At 46.6% G+C, this 15,207-nt stretch overlaps 1 protein-coding gene across 1 annotated transcript in view; it reads left to right on the forward strand.

Moving 5' to 3' along the window:
• The first annotated feature begins 521 nt into the window (after window positions 1-521).
• CDON (cell adhesion associated, oncogene regulated) overlaps window positions 522-15,207 on the forward strand; it is a 94,797-nt gene continuing 80,111 nt past the window's right edge. Inside the window, exon 1 of the mRNA XM_055133731.1 lies at window positions 522-701. The gene's annotated coding sequence lies outside the window, so the exon portion shown is untranslated. The remainder of the gene's footprint in view (window positions 702-15,207) is intronic.

Below are 15,207 nucleotides of genomic sequence, written 5' to 3' on the forward strand. Positions count from 1 at the left end.
AGCCCTGCGCCCCGAGAAAGGACCGACTAGTTTCGGGACGTGGGGCGCTTAGGTAGAGGCGCGAGGGGCGGACCTTGGGCGGGCAGAAGTGCCACCCTTCCTGGGGAGGTCCAGGTGAGGGGACAGGAGCGCGGGCCCCCGGGGACACCTCAGCCAGGGCTCAGAACGCGCAGGCTGCTCCCGGGCCCTCCGTGGCGGCGAGGTTCCGCGGCTGCTTCCCTCCAGCCCCAGCGGGCCGCGGGCCGGGGCGCGGGCCGTGCCCGGCGCACCCCCGCGCGCAGTGGTTCGGCCCATCCCCCGCCGCTGATCTGGCAGCTGCGCGCGCACCCCGCGGGCCCCGCGGGCCGTCGGGGAGCTGCGGCCTCGGCGGCCGCTTCCTACGCGCGCCGCTCGCGTGCTCTCGGCTGGCCCCGCGCGCGCCCGCCCGGGGACGCGCCCGCGCGCCCAGGCGGGGAGGAGCGCGGCCGCGGGGGCGCGCCCAGGTGACTCCGCCCCCCCTCCCACCCCCGGGCTCGGAGCGAGGAGCAGCCCCGGACCCCGCGCCCTCCCGCGCGCCCCCGCCCCCGCATGCGAGGCGCCGCGCCCTCCCGCCGCCCTGCCCGGTGCACGGAGGGGCCCGCGCGCGGGGGATGACCTGGGGGTGGCTTTCGGAGCCGGCGGCCGCGCTGGACGTCCCGGGGCGCAGCCAGTCGCGTTGAGAGGTGCGGGGCTGCGGGGTCGGGGGGCTTGGTGGTGGGCACGCGCCCGAGGGGTCGGGGCTTGGCGGGGGCCCGGGGTGGGCACTCAGGCGCGCGGTGGGCGAGGGGGTCCGCCGATGCCCCGCCGAGCGCCCATGGTCCCGGTCCGCGCGGACTCTGAGCCGCCGCGTGCGGAGAGGCGGGGGGTGAGGTGTCAGGGACTCGGTGGAATCTCTTTGACAATGACCCGCCGGGGCAGGTGAGGTGCAGCCTGGCGGGGCGCGGGCGCGTTTTCCCAAGGGAGCCGGGGCTGGTGGGGCTGGGGGGGGGGTCCTCGCCGCTCCCCCCGACTCTCCATCCTGGCGGAGCGCGGGCTCGAGACAGTGATTTATGCAGCGCGAGAAGCCGGAGACATTTCCTGCACAATGTATCTTTCTCTGAAGTCCCGGACCGGGTGCCTTCCCAGCCGCGGGGAGCGCGTTTCCCTCCCTTTGCGAGGCTTTTTCTGCGCCTGGCATTATCACAGGCTAAATACATCGCAGCGCGCTATTGATCCCCAGCCTGCTGCTTCCTCGACCTTTGTTGCTTTGCCCCAGCATCTCGGACTGGCAGTCATAAATCACCAAAAGGGCTCCGATCCACGGTCTCACCCTGCCCGTCATTGTTCCCCCGAACCCCCGAACCTCCACCACATCAGGTGGAGGACTCAGCAGACGGAGTGTGTTCCCCCCAGCCCCCCAACCCCCAGGAAGGTCAGCTGCTTCGGCCAGGAGTGCAGAGGTCGCAGGTGTTTTTTGGGGATGAGGGGGTTGGTGGTGGTGCAGACTACTTTCCATTGGGGATCTGGAGCTTATGGCCCCACCTGGGTAGAAAGTCAGCCTTTCTGTGCTTAAATCACACACCTGGAGAAGAAGGGGTTTGCACTGAAAGGGAACGTGAGATTTATTCTCAGGCTGATGGCCAGGAGTGATGAAGCAGGTGGGCTGTGCATCCATGCCTAGTGACACCCCGCGCTTCCCTGCCTCACTGACGTTTGGCATATCTATGGGTCAGTGCCTGCCAGGAGAAGATGCGGGGGGGGGGGCAGTCAGGAGGGGGGGTTAAGGAGAAGGAATTAAAATGGGAACATTCTCAGCATATACCTAAAAAATCAGTGACATTTTCTAGCTCACTTTTGGTAGTCCATTTTAGTTCGAAGTGTATGGTGGTGGTGTGTGATGAGGGGTGGTAGTGGGGAGTTCAACTTTTAGGACAAGATGAAAGCAGAACCAGACAAATTCTGGAAATTTAAAATTAGCCCTTAACTAGAAAGCATTCTTAGGAACCCAGAGAGGCTCCAATTCCTGTCGTTTCTGTTATGCACATGTGGAAATAAACGGCCTCATACGCTCAGTTATATGAGAAGGATAGAGAAAACCTGTTTCATTTTGTAAAGACGTGCCTGGGTGTGTGTTTGGCAGCGTGGAGAGCAGAAACATTTATACTTCTATAAAAGACACACAAGTGTATATTGTTTAACTTTTGTGCAAATACTCAGATCGAGTATTTGGGAAATCCGTCTTTGTTTGAATAGTTTAGTCAACCAGGAAAATCAGTTAGTAGAGGTACAGGGGTATTGTTTGTGTAGTAACTCACTGGGGATGCTTTGATTGATGGCTGTGCTTCTCATCGACCTCTTCTTCCAAGGAAAGTACTTAAACAGCTCCGGCTGAGCAGCCAGGACGCTCTGAGCACCCGTAGGACATTGGCCGCACTGATGGAGCTGGCCGAGGCTGGCTTCTAAATCACTCTTACGCCTGGCCTGCTTTGCAGGTGGTTCAGCTTTGCAGAAAAGGAACTAAGTTCACTTTAAGATAGGACATCCCTCCCCCCCTCCCGCCCCTTGCCCTCTCCCCCCTCCCCACAAGGTATATATAGATGGAGGTTTTGTGCAGACAGGGGAAGCTCTTGTCTCTGAACTGCGCTCTAAAGCGTCAGGTAAAATTGGGTGACTCCATCTCTTGTTGTTCTGTTTTTGTTTTTTGCTCCTCTTTACTCTTACACTACCTTGATTTGCTGTGTGATTTCATTTCTCATTTTATCAAAAGTAGAAGTTGAAGCAAAAATCTCTCTTCTCTCAAATGGTTTATTCGACAACTGTGGAGACTAAAACATTCTGGCAATCGTTTCTAAGACAGCTTTTAGGGAAATGAGTTCATGAATTAGACCTCTCGGTGTAGTCAGGCCGGGGATAGGAAATTAAAAAGAACTAATTGAAAAATGTGCTGGTTTGGTAGCATGTAATTATGTTAAGCATCACCTTGCTATTAGCATGTGCCGTGTGAAGGCATCTAGATAAAACAGCACATCAGAGGAACTGGTGACCTGTCTACCAGGTAGTCCCTCTGTAGATATAGGATCTTACTATTTAATAAGAACTAATTAGATTAGAAAGGGAATTTGGAGTCGGGGTGCCTGATGCATTGCTTTGAAGGACTTGGTTTCACATGGGTTTTTGATTGGCACTTAAAAAACTCGGTGAACTTGAGTTAAAGGAGAATGTTTTATTGTTTTCATTGAAGTTTTAATATTGTATGTAAACATTTCCTTTATTTATAAACATACCACTTGTACATTTTGTGGTGGGGTCCATGGAACTGATTTACTTTCCCGAGAGTGGGGAGGAGGGCTTTGCTGAGTATCTTCAGGCAACACTTTTGAGAGAATGTATATGAACGTGCCTGATGTCGCTTGAGAAATACTGGATTACAATGAAATGAAAAACTGGTTTGTTGATTTTTTTTTAATCCTTCAAGTTTCCACTCATTGTTTGTGCTCTTTTTCCTCATTGTCAGGTTTAAAACATACAGTATCATTGTCGTCTGTCCCCTGAATAATGGTCCTGAGGTGATATTATTAATGTGGCTTTTTAAAATCAAACTAATTATACTTGCCTAAAAGAGCCACATGTGTGCGATTCTAGCTGCCTGGTGCCTTTTGAGAGCCCTGGAGACAAGCTAGTGAATAGAACTGAAAATTCATTCTGTATTTGATTAAATGGAACAGACTCACTGCTCCTTACCTCAGCAGGGGCTATGAGATCTCTTGATCCCCGAAGCGGCTCCAAGACCCTGGGAATTCCATTAGCGAGCACCTGAGGAATTTCTGCCCTGCAGTGCCTTTTTTGTATGTGTGGATGTGTGTGTGGGGAGAGAGTGGGGCCGAAGCGGTGTATGTGGGGAGGGGGGTGTCCCGGGGTGGGGTGTGGAGAGAGGCTGCATAAGAAGACTCCATATGTTAGCAGATCTAAAATCAAGGCATGACTTAACAGCTTATCTTGTAAGAGAAAAGCCTGACCCAAAGGCAGATTGCTAGTCAGGACTTCTTTGCAAGCAGGACTGGGAGGAGGATTTTCGCTCTAAAGTGAGTACCGAAAAGGCACTTTGTGACACGAGCACGCGCACGTTTGCCGGCTTGGTAAGTCTGCTTTGAATGATCTTTCAGTGTAAATGTAAAGCTGTGTGACAGCGAGTCTCGGCTGAGAAGGGCCATGCATTGTTTTCATAACTTCTCAAAGGCAGAGAAAAATCAGACTCCACGCGCAGCCAAGATGAAATGCTTCTTGCAATAGGCATGTTTTACCGGGGTCTTTTGTTTTAAACAGGATCTCGTTGGTTTGTTGTTGTTGTTGTTGTTGTTACATCTGTATTATAGGCTGTAAGTTCATTCAGGGTAGGTCTCTGGTAGGTCTTGACATTTTTTTTTTCAGCAATTCTCTCTTATTTTTAGTATTTTAAGGCACTCATTTTGCAGAATTCCTAGCAGCCACAGTCAATGAAGTGTGCCTACCAACAATTTCTGGAAAATCTTTGGGAAACATTAGTTTGTCTTTCTCCCCTGCCTCCCTCTCTCCACCCATGCCCCCACTTCCCCACAAATAAATTTTGGACACGAAATTTTTTTCCTGAGTATTAACCCACAGTGTGTTTCTAGAATACTTCTAAGGAAGAGCAGTTCTGAGTCTGGGGTGGTACATTTAGTCGATCATCTTCTGAAAACTGTTCAAAATGAATATGAATTTCAGGGCTTGTAGCTTTCCCGGTGCAGGATTTCTGTCTGTTGGTTAATTTGATCCATTTTGTCCCTGATTAAAATCATACCATGTATCACAGCTCTTTCCAGCCTCTTATCCTCCAGTCCTTGACCAAAGTCTCCGCGCCTCTAGAAAATTAACAAGCCACTTGGAGAATATGTTTAATTTTTCTTCTCACCTTAATCCCAGATGTAACATCGCCAAATTTAAAGGCCTCCAGAAGGCTTGATGTTAGGAAGCACAGTGCTTGCCTCAGTTTACAGTTGCCAGTCTCCTTGCTATGTGATGTATTTCGACGATCCGACATAAATTAAAAGACTTAATTTAGAAGAACATTTTGTTCTGCAGCGTATCCGTTGGAATGTAAGTAGGAACTTCAGTTCTCAAGAGCCTGTGATGTGTGTTTTAATCAGAGAATAAAAGAACCGTGAAATTTCTTGCGTTACGTCTAACGTGGGGTGGGGGAAGTACAGGTCGTGTACTGTTTTTGATTTTAGGTTGTATATTCTGCTTACAAGTTGTTGTGTGAATTTTATTTGTACACTATCTTCATATGCAGAGAATAAGGATGTTGGTATAGAGCATGCTTCTGAGTTCTTCTGAGCCAGCTCCCTTCTTTTTTCCCATGTGAGCCTGGATGGGGATCTCGACCTAAGCCTTGGTTTCCTCATCTCTAAAATGGGAATAACAACAACAATCTCTTCAGCCTCTGTTGTGGGCATGAAACAAGATAATGAAAGTAAAGTGTTTGTCGTATGGTAAAACCGCCATAAATGTTATTTTTTAAATCTTCTGAGCATGTTAGTCTACGACTTTGATCCCAGAAGGGATTTCTTTGAAGTGTGAAATAAGGCCGATTTCTGGGAAGGTGGGGTTGGCATGATTAACTGCTGTTATCTGGGGCTTGCTACAGTTTTTGTAATTTTGCAGTTGAAACTTGAAAAGCACTTGGAGACAAATGTATTTGCCCCCCCTACAGCTGAAATAAAGAGTGGGCACAAGTAGAGAGATAATTAAGTGTAGGAAATGAACTACTGGCCGAAGTTTTGCTTAGTTACATACCTGTGACAACCATGTTCAAATAAAGTCAGCACTAGCTTAACCTTGGCAGATTCCTGGGGCTCCTTTCCAGACCCCCGCCCCCTCCCAGCAAGCTACAACTATTCTGGTTAGTCTCACCAGAGATTAATTTTGTCAAAGTTTATTAAAAAGGGCTCATGCAGTAGGTACTCTTTGATATCTGATTTTGTTTGTTTGTTTGCTCGTTTTGGGCTCACACCCGGCTGTGCACAGGGCTTACTCCTAGATCTGCACTCGGGGATCACTCCTGACGGGGCTCAGGGGACCATATCCGGCGCTGGGGATTGAGCCCGGGTCTGCCTGTGCACCGCAGGTGCCCTACCCACAGCCCTTCTCTCCAGCCTTCTAGATCTGATTTCTTGCACTGCTTCTTATGTCTTTGAGGTTCATCTCTATAAATGTCTGCAGTAGTCGTGCTATTTAAATTGGTGCAATGTTCTTTGAAATCCATGGTGGTTCATTTTATTAACGTGCTGTGTATACATGGTCATTGGGGGGGAAGGGGAAAGTAGGATTTCTTCCTAGATTGTTAGAAAATTTAATCTCAGTGGCTGTCTTAGAAAAATAACCTCGACTTATTTTTTATACCTAAAATTGGGTAGAAAGTAATATAATTTCCTTTAGCCAGAATTCCATAAACCAAGTCCTTTGATAACTGTGTTCATGTGTGTGTGTTGTTTTACAAGGAAAGGAAGGAATGGAGCCACAAAATACACCAAAAATGGATGAAAATAGAGCTAGGATGTTATTCCACAGGAAAATTATGGAGAGTGGGGCTGTCCACATAGATCAGAAATAAGACTTTTGGCTGCTAACATTAGCAGTTGCTATCAGGCACTGCCTGTGTGTTTAGAATTTATTTTATTGTATTTCTCTAATATACAAAATAAAATTTATTTCACAGAGCCATGGAACAAGAAAACAAGATTATGTTGATGATTCATGACTTTCAAAAAAATATTCTTTTTTTTTTTTTTGGAGAGGCTGTGGTTGAGATTAATAGCTTATATTTTCTGTTCTGGGAAATGTTGATGAAGGATTTTCTGATGCTCTGCTTGAACACAGGCCACTACCCTCTCAGGAGACCTTGTTTTGTTCAGGGCTTGGAATTTTATTAAATCTTATTATTCATAGCTCTGTGACACCAGGTCATTTTTCACGGACAGCCCTGGGCAGGGCTGGGCTCCCTTGGATGCCAGAGGGGCAAGTAGCTCCCTTTTCTTCTGAAATCACCCCACCGGTGGCCAAGATTTCTATGGGAGTGGAGAGAGCTGATAAAGTGATATATGATTCATGTTTTGTTCCTTAGGGCACTCAAGAATGTAGATTTTGTTTCCAAAGAAGGAGGAACTATTGACCCTCCAAAGTTGCCTTATGCTCGACTCGAAATGCTCTTCTGAAGACTCGACCTCATTACTGGTTGTGTCCTCGCGGTGTTTGCAAAAAGATGTTGTAGCAAGAATCTTGTCCTTGTGTGAGATATTGAGCCATGGACCCCAAAAGGTCTTTGTAGTGTTGACTCCTTAAAATGGCTTCTGCGGGGTGGCCACATTTCATAGCCACTCCATACTTAATTTGAAGGGTAGAAAATGTATCCAAAATTGGGTTGGAGAGATAGAAGAGCAGGTAGGGTGCTTGCCTTGTATGAGATTCGCCCAGATTGGATCCCCAGCATCCCATATGGTTCCCTAAACACAGCGAGGAGTGGTTTCTGAGCACAGGGCTAGGAGTAACCACCGTGCATCACCAGGGATGCCCCCCAAAAAGAAAATATACTCCCAAATTCCAAGCTATTTTTTGATAAGTAGTTTTCATTTTCTCAAAACCAGCCCTCCTTTTGTGTGTGTGTGTGTGGGGGGGGAGGCTGGGAGGATGGTGGTTGGACAGTGGTTGTGATTCAGAGAGCAGAGTTGGTTCTGTGCTCTGGGGGTCACTCCTAGTGGTCTGGGGTACCTCACGGTGCTGGATCAAACCGGGGCCAGCCACATGCAAGGGGAGCACCATAATCCCTTTGCTGCCACCCTTTGGCCCCAGTGCTAGCTTCTAGTCGAGGACTGCATCTGCTGGCTCCTTTCTTAGTTTATCAGCTTGTTATCAGATAGTCTTTGCAATTTCTCCAGAGAAAAATATGCACCTTCCCAATATCCTGCGTCTGTCCATCTGAGAGGCCATTGTGCTTCCTGAGCAGTCTCTGTTCTCTTTCTGTTCTGTACACCCCTGAGAACTTACTTGAAGTCACCCATTGGCTGGACCACATCTCTCCTCCACCTGAGCGTTCTGCACTGGAATTTCGGGAGGGAGAAATAACTCAGAGCGGGGAAACGCTGATCACCAGTGACTTACCAAAGCAACAAACTCAAGATGTTTTCTGGAGCGCGTGGTCCCTTATCAACAGATGCTACCAATTGGTGTTCAGCGCTGAAACTGGAAACCAGGGGGAAGTAGGAGTCTCGTCTCTTGAGTCTTTCGTGTCCCACCAAGTACAGGGACCTGTGCTGCTGGTGCTGCCCAGTGTCTGTCTGTGCCCAGCACCTCTCCCGCCCATTCATCCAGAGTGTTCGCCCACGACATTCCTTTGACTTCTCACTCCATCCCTGTCTCCGCAGCCTGTCCACTCTCCCACATTCGGCCTGAATAATTGTGTTCCTCAGTCACGAGCCTGAGTGTGTGGCTACTCTCCCCCAAATTGCCGTGTCCCGGGGGGCTCCAAGCCCCTCACCCACCCGCACCCACATCTTGAGAGGAGCATGAAGGGCTCTTCCCTGCCTGCTGCCCCGGCCGCTGTGGGCTCCTTTGTATTCTTAGACTCTGCGTGGCTGACGCTCAGCAGACAGCGAGCGCATCTCCGCAGGCACTGATGCTGTGTCGCCCTGGTGACCGTGTCCACCTCACCCTTAGCATACTAAGGGCAGTGGGGGTCCCCGTATCCAGCCAGCCCTCCCACTCCTGTCTTTGTACTGTTGATGACAATTACTAGTGAAGGCCCCCTTCAGTTCCCCCTACTCCCACCCCACTGGCCTGGCCGAATATCAGCAGACTAAAGCCAGGCTTTGCAGGGGCATTTGAAATGCAGGTTGTGGCCTGAGAGGTGTGGGGCGACGTCAAGATTCTCCCTTTGGCACAAGGGTTTGAACGGTGGCGATGAAGCCGCTTGGACCACACTGAGTTATGGGGTGCTGAATCGTCTGCTCTAGATCTGGGGATGATTTCAACCCACCGATGGGCCCTTAAAAATCTGGGAGCTCAGGGTTAGGGAGATGCTGCAAAAGGCAGCTAAAGGGAGGGAGTTACTTGGTTTGACTGCTGACACCTTGTGGTCCCCTGAGCACCACCGGATATGGCCCCAAATCCAAAGAAAAGAAGAAAGGAAAAGAAAAACCCCAGACCACATCCCCACTCCCCCAAATCAAAGGTACTCAAGGCCTTTCTTCCTACTATAGGTCAACTGTCCAATAAGGAACGTGAGGAAAACTTGAGATCTTGGGGAAAAAGAGTTAAAGAGTTCAGTGTTACAGAGTGTTTCATCCTTGCTAGAAGGCTCGCCAAGGATTGTCCCTGGCTTAAACAATTTTACATGATTATAATGTATCTGCATGGCTATGTTTAGAGTTTTCCAAGATGGACAATACCTCCCCCCCCACCATATACACACCCACACATCGGGGGCCATCTCACTGATGGGGAAGTAATAACCTCAGGTGCAGTTGAGGGGTGCTTTCTGTTTCTTGGCTTGAACAAAGTAGATTTCAGGGAGAGCATTGATTGATTGTTTTTTTCCCATCTGAAAAGGGGGTGGTGAGTCAAATCCGTTTGGAGAAGCTCTGACTTAAGAGTCCAGGGAGTCGGTGCCATATTTTGTGTGTTGAAATCCTGAGTGTGAGAACTCCTGGATGTTGAACAGGTAGAAAAATGCATGTTGCGGCTTCTTTGTCCTGTCAGGGGACTCTGACAGTGAATGGCTTTGTACAGTATTCAAATAAAAGTAATGAGTTTCTTTATTTTATCATTATTTGATAGATGTTCAGTAATTGTACACGCTGCCTGGTCAGAGGTAAAGTTGGCGTGGGGGAATGAATGTGTAATGGATAAATGGATAAAATACTCCTTTTATCTGGCCATGAAGTTTCTCTAGTGACCTCAGAACTTGGCAGCCCCATTTATTCCAGTGAAAAAAGTAAAAACAGCATCAGAGGCTAGGGATAAGATATTTTTCTTGCCCATTAATTTTTGGCTTGTTTTCATGATTTTGGCCTCAGGGCGTGTGTACATAATAAAATAACAACACAGTGAATAACAGCAATAATAATTAGGGGTGAACCTAACTCGAGAGACATGCTGTTTGTTTCTCTCCTCCCATTTATTCACACTCTCCCTTTCTGAATAGTTTCTTATGTTCCTGAGAGTAGGTATGAGGAATTTTTGTCTGTAAGACGGAGGTAGCGCCTAGCGGCGGAACTCAGTGGTAAGTGCATGGTAAGATTGTGAATGCAGTTTCTCCGCCTGCCCTCCCACCCCCAGTAAAATGCAGTTAAATGGCATGATTGGCTTGATATCAGGATGATATGAGAGTGAATGCTGGAATGTGATTATGAATTTTGCAGTTAAGTCTTGTGGGAAAAGTACTATTTAATCCCTCTTCATAAACACCAGTAATGACTTCTTGCCAATTAAATTGGTTTGATGGAACTTAATGCTTCCCCCCTCTGTTGGACTCTCTTTACTCTTGTTGTGAAATTATTCTTACTGTGATTTAATGAAAAAATCATCCACCTTTTTTTCAGTTTGGTTTTCAAGCATCTGAATAGTCTGTCTTGGGATGACTCAATACTGAAAGGAGATTTTGCTAGTTCTTGAGAGTGTGTGTATGTGTGTGTGTATGTGTGTGTGTGTGTGTGTGTGTAAGCGCATGCATGTGGAGGTGGGGGGTTGGTGCTCACGTGTGTGTTTCCAAGTATACTGGGGACCTCACATATGCAAAGCATATTCTCTTGACTCTAGCCCCTTGCCCAACATGTGATCCCTGTGTAGGTGCCACTAAAGTTTTACCCTCTGCTGTGGCCTGCTTACCCCATGAGTGCATCTTACTTACTATGGTCACCTACTTTAAAAAGGGGGAAGGGGAGAGAGGGAGGGAGAGAGAGAGGAATAGCACCTGTTGTAGAGGCAGGTGGGTGGGAGGTGATGGGAGGGACCTGGGGACACTGGTGCTGGGAAATGTCCACTGGTGGAGGGATGGGTGTTGGAATACTGTATGACTGAAATCCAATCATAAACAGCTTTGTAAGGGTCTATCTCACAGCAATTCAATAAAAAAGTTGAAAAAAATAAATAAATAAAAAGGTCATTCTATATTTTCTTTCATTAAGTGTTGGATGCTTGCCTCAGAATGTTAGCAACTTTTTGTTCTGTAGTAAGGAGTATTATATTGCTGAGGAGATGAGTGAAAATACTCTATCTCACCTAATTCTAAATGCACAGCTCTATTTAGAATCATTTTCTTCAAGCCATTCTACTCTGATTAGGATGGTTCCAATTGCTAAACCAGTTACTTGATTTCTATATATTGAGGTTGAGGCATTTATTTTTTATGGTACAAGTCCTTTGTGAAATTAAAACCAATGAGACATCAAACTTTTAGCCCCGAGTTCCTAAGTCTGAGCTCTAGTTGCCCAGATAGAGATTGTGTTGGCTTGTAGTCAGATAGCTCTTCCGAAATAACTTGCAGTGATCACTTATAGACCTATGCAGGTCTTTCAGATAACTTTCATCATACATTTTCATGCTAAAGTTTAAAAAAATCCCATTGCTAAGAAAAGCCAATTTTGAGTCATTATAGATCGGGCTGTTAACCATGGTTTCCTATTAGACTAACAAACACAATTGTCATTATTTGTCATTTCTTTTGTGTTTTGAGGATGTGTTTAAAAAGAGCTATTGTCATGGTGGTTAAGCCTTAAAATAATTTTACATTTGTGTTACCATGGCAGCAGCCACAGTGGGTTTTTAATCATACAATACAACTCGTGCAGAGATTTGATATCAGTGTTTGCGGTGTCAGATAAATTTTAGCTTAGGGATTTGAGTGCAGACATCTTACTAATGGTGCTAGGATGCTCGGAGCTCACTCCTAACCTGGGTTCCTAAATGTGGACCTTGTAAAGCTTCAGGCTGTATTCCAAGTCACAGGAAAGTAGCAGTGGAGAGGCTAGAGCAGTAGTACAGCGGGCAGGGTACTTGCCTTGCACATGGCTGACCCACGTTCCATCCCTGGCATCCCATATGTTCCCTGAGCACCCCCAGAAGCACCCCTGAGTGCAGCGCCAGGAGTAAACCCTGAGCACTGCTGGGTGTGGCCCACCCCGAAAAAGAGAAAAGAACCATGGTAGTTTTAAAGAAACAGTCAGTGTCCATGTTTTACTTTGAGATTTCACTTTCCAGCAGGTAGATTATTAGAGAAATTTTGATAAGGAAATGATTTGCCCTACCAAAAAATACTTTGATGCCTCATCAAATCCCTATTTTCTTAGCTAGTTCATGTCTCTGCACATATTTAATCAGTTGTGATTATAGATGTCAGCTGGAATCAGATGAAAAGGCAGCACACACCATAAAATGTGTGAGACCTGCGGCAGCTAAGGAGTAACTGAGTTGTGAGTTTTTGCATTTGTGTAACAAGTGAAGGATTTTTTTCCCCTTTACATTGAAACAGTGTTCTGGGGAGAAAACTTCTTTTTTGATGAAATTCAATTCAGTCACCATTTGCTTGCAAGGTCATTTTTTGAGTTGAAGTCCATGAGCAACTTTTTGTAGAGTAAAAGGATGCACGTAGATTTAGGCCACTTCGCCATCCCTGAGTCAGGACAGGGGTGCGAAGGTCAGCTTTGCAGGACCTTCATCTGTGTGTGTGTCCTGCGGACATACCTGGACAGTGTCTCCAGAGGACTGCTGCATCCTGTATCCTGCAGGAGCAGGCACCGAAGTACCTCCCCTCTCCCCCTGCCATAGCTCCTGACTATCCAGTTGTGAGTTCAGCATGGCAACTCCTGTCTTGTGAGTCTTTGTCCTCCCCTTGCAGAAACATTCTCTCCTGCCCAGTTTCTGATGGTGGCATTTCTTAAAAAACATCTCGACAAAGTCTTTGGTATTTCCAGGACATTGTACAGTTGATTCTTCCTCCCCTCTTCCCATTAACAATAAATGTATAAGCTAGTGAAAGTTTTCATGAGGGGCTGGAGCGATAACACAGCAGGCAGGGCGTTTGTCTTGCACACAGCCAACCTGGGTTCGATTCCCAGCATCCCATATGGTCCCCTGAGCACCACCGGGGTAATTCCTGAGTGCAGAGCCAGGAGTAACCCCCTGTGCATCACCAGGTGCGACCCAAAAAGAAAAAAAAGTTTTCATACTATGGGAATTATAAAGACAATGAATGACTGAGCATTTATATCAGACTTCAGAGAGTTCAGTGTGGCTCCTGGCTAGGTCATCTTTCAAATCTAACACTAGGAAAAAAGATTATTTGGAATCTTAGTCTTTTTAAGCTTAAGTTTTGCTTAGAACTAAATATTAAATTCTATTAAAATGTATTAGATTTTGTGTTTTGATCCCCATTTTTGCCTGTGGCTCCCCGGATACTGCCGGAGTGACCCCAAGCTACTTGTAATATTGCTCTTGTCAGTGGTGAGCTATTTCTCTTTCATCTTATATCAGTATATAATGTTGGCTAAAGCAAATGCTCATGTGTAAGCATTCAGTTTTCGCTCTCTTGTTCCAAGTTGGTCTAGATCAAAGTAGTTGTTTACTGCTTTGATAACTGCTTTAGTAAAGTAGCTCAAAAATGGTTTTGACGACCAGTTTGAAAAGGGAAGAAAGAAAAGTAGATTTTCTTAAAGGCCTGATTTTCTCACCTCCTCCTCCGGGGTGAAGCCTGAGTTCTAAAAGCAACAGAGTGCAGCTCCCAGTAAGAGGTGTGAGACTGTTTATTTTCACTCCAGAGATGTATATGCTACAGAAGGAAAACTCTGGCCTGGCTTAACCTAAGCAAGTCATTACTTATCTACGATCTGGCAAGCAATTTGATTAAAGTTGACAGAGCTCATGTGATATCAGAACCAGGCCCTCTTAATGATTGATGAGGCTTGTCAGCAAGATTTTTTTTTTTTTTTTTTAGTTTGAGAGGAGAAAAACTGAACAAGATGGAATACTTGTTTAGTTCCGTGATTATTAAGAATAAGTCAATTCTCCTTGATCTGTAATAATGAATTTATATCATGTTATTTCTGGGTTATGATTATGTAGTTTTAAATTAGTGTGTTTGGCAGGGTGATTCTCCCAAATGGTGCTCGGGAGGCCTGGGAACCCCTCCTGCTGGTTCTTTGCTAGCCAGATCTGTCGTTCCGTGTGAGGACTGAGGATGCGGCACTACCCGGGCTGTGCTACCGGGGTTGCTCATGGGCTTCTAGGCCACACTGGTGGTACCCTGTGTGGTGCCAGTGTGAGTGCATGCCGGGCAAGCACCATAGCCCCTGGACTCTGTGACTCTATTAAATAATACTCTTCTATCAGTTAATTTGGCTTTTATGATCACATTCTTGACATTTTAAAAATCCTTCTTACCTCGTGAATTTTTGTTCCTTTTGGCTTGTGGACCATACCTGATGCAGGGCTTGCTCCTGGCTCTGTGCTCAGGAATTATTCCTAGTGATGCTTAGGGGACCATATGGGGTGCTGCGGACAGAACCTGGGTTGGCTGTGCGCAAGGCAAATACCTTACCCACTGTACCATCACTCTGGTCCCAAGATTGTAGAATTTTTAACCTATAGGAATTTTCCTCTCTGTTTTTCTAATGAATTTGAGTTATTTAAAAGTCTTTGGCTTTCCTTGAAGGCATTTCAGTCTCTTTGCTTCCTACCTATACAAAAATGATGAGACAACTATAGTATTATATCTGGGCTATGAACTATTGATTATTGCTCTTTGCTGCATTATTTGTTCCGTATTTCTTTCTTATTCGGATCATGTGTGATATTACTTGCCACCAAATTAATGCTCTGTGTGACTGGAATGTGTCAATGTTCTTGTTAACATTTTAAATCAGTAGCCTACATATAGTGATGTGTCCAAATCAAGACTATTTCTTGTTTTTGTGTTTTGTGGTTTTTTTTTTTAAATCCATCAGATGCTGCTTAATAAAAATGGGTAGAGGGCTGGAAGGTGCCTTAGCAAACAGAGCTTCCAGGTGAATGAAACAGTTTCATTGAGAATGGATGGATGGATGGGAGGCCTTCCCGGACATCCTGGGGGCAGGGCATCCTACGGAGTGAGCCATGGGCAGGCCGTGGAGTGCTTGTGTCTAGGAGCCAATGTTAAAACCCATG

This window comes from Sorex araneus, chromosome 3, assembly GCF_027595985.1.
Source record: "Sorex araneus isolate mSorAra2 chromosome 3, mSorAra2.pri, whole genome shotgun sequence".
Lineage (NCBI taxonomy): Eukaryota > Metazoa > Chordata > Mammalia > Eulipotyphla > Soricidae > Sorex > Sorex araneus.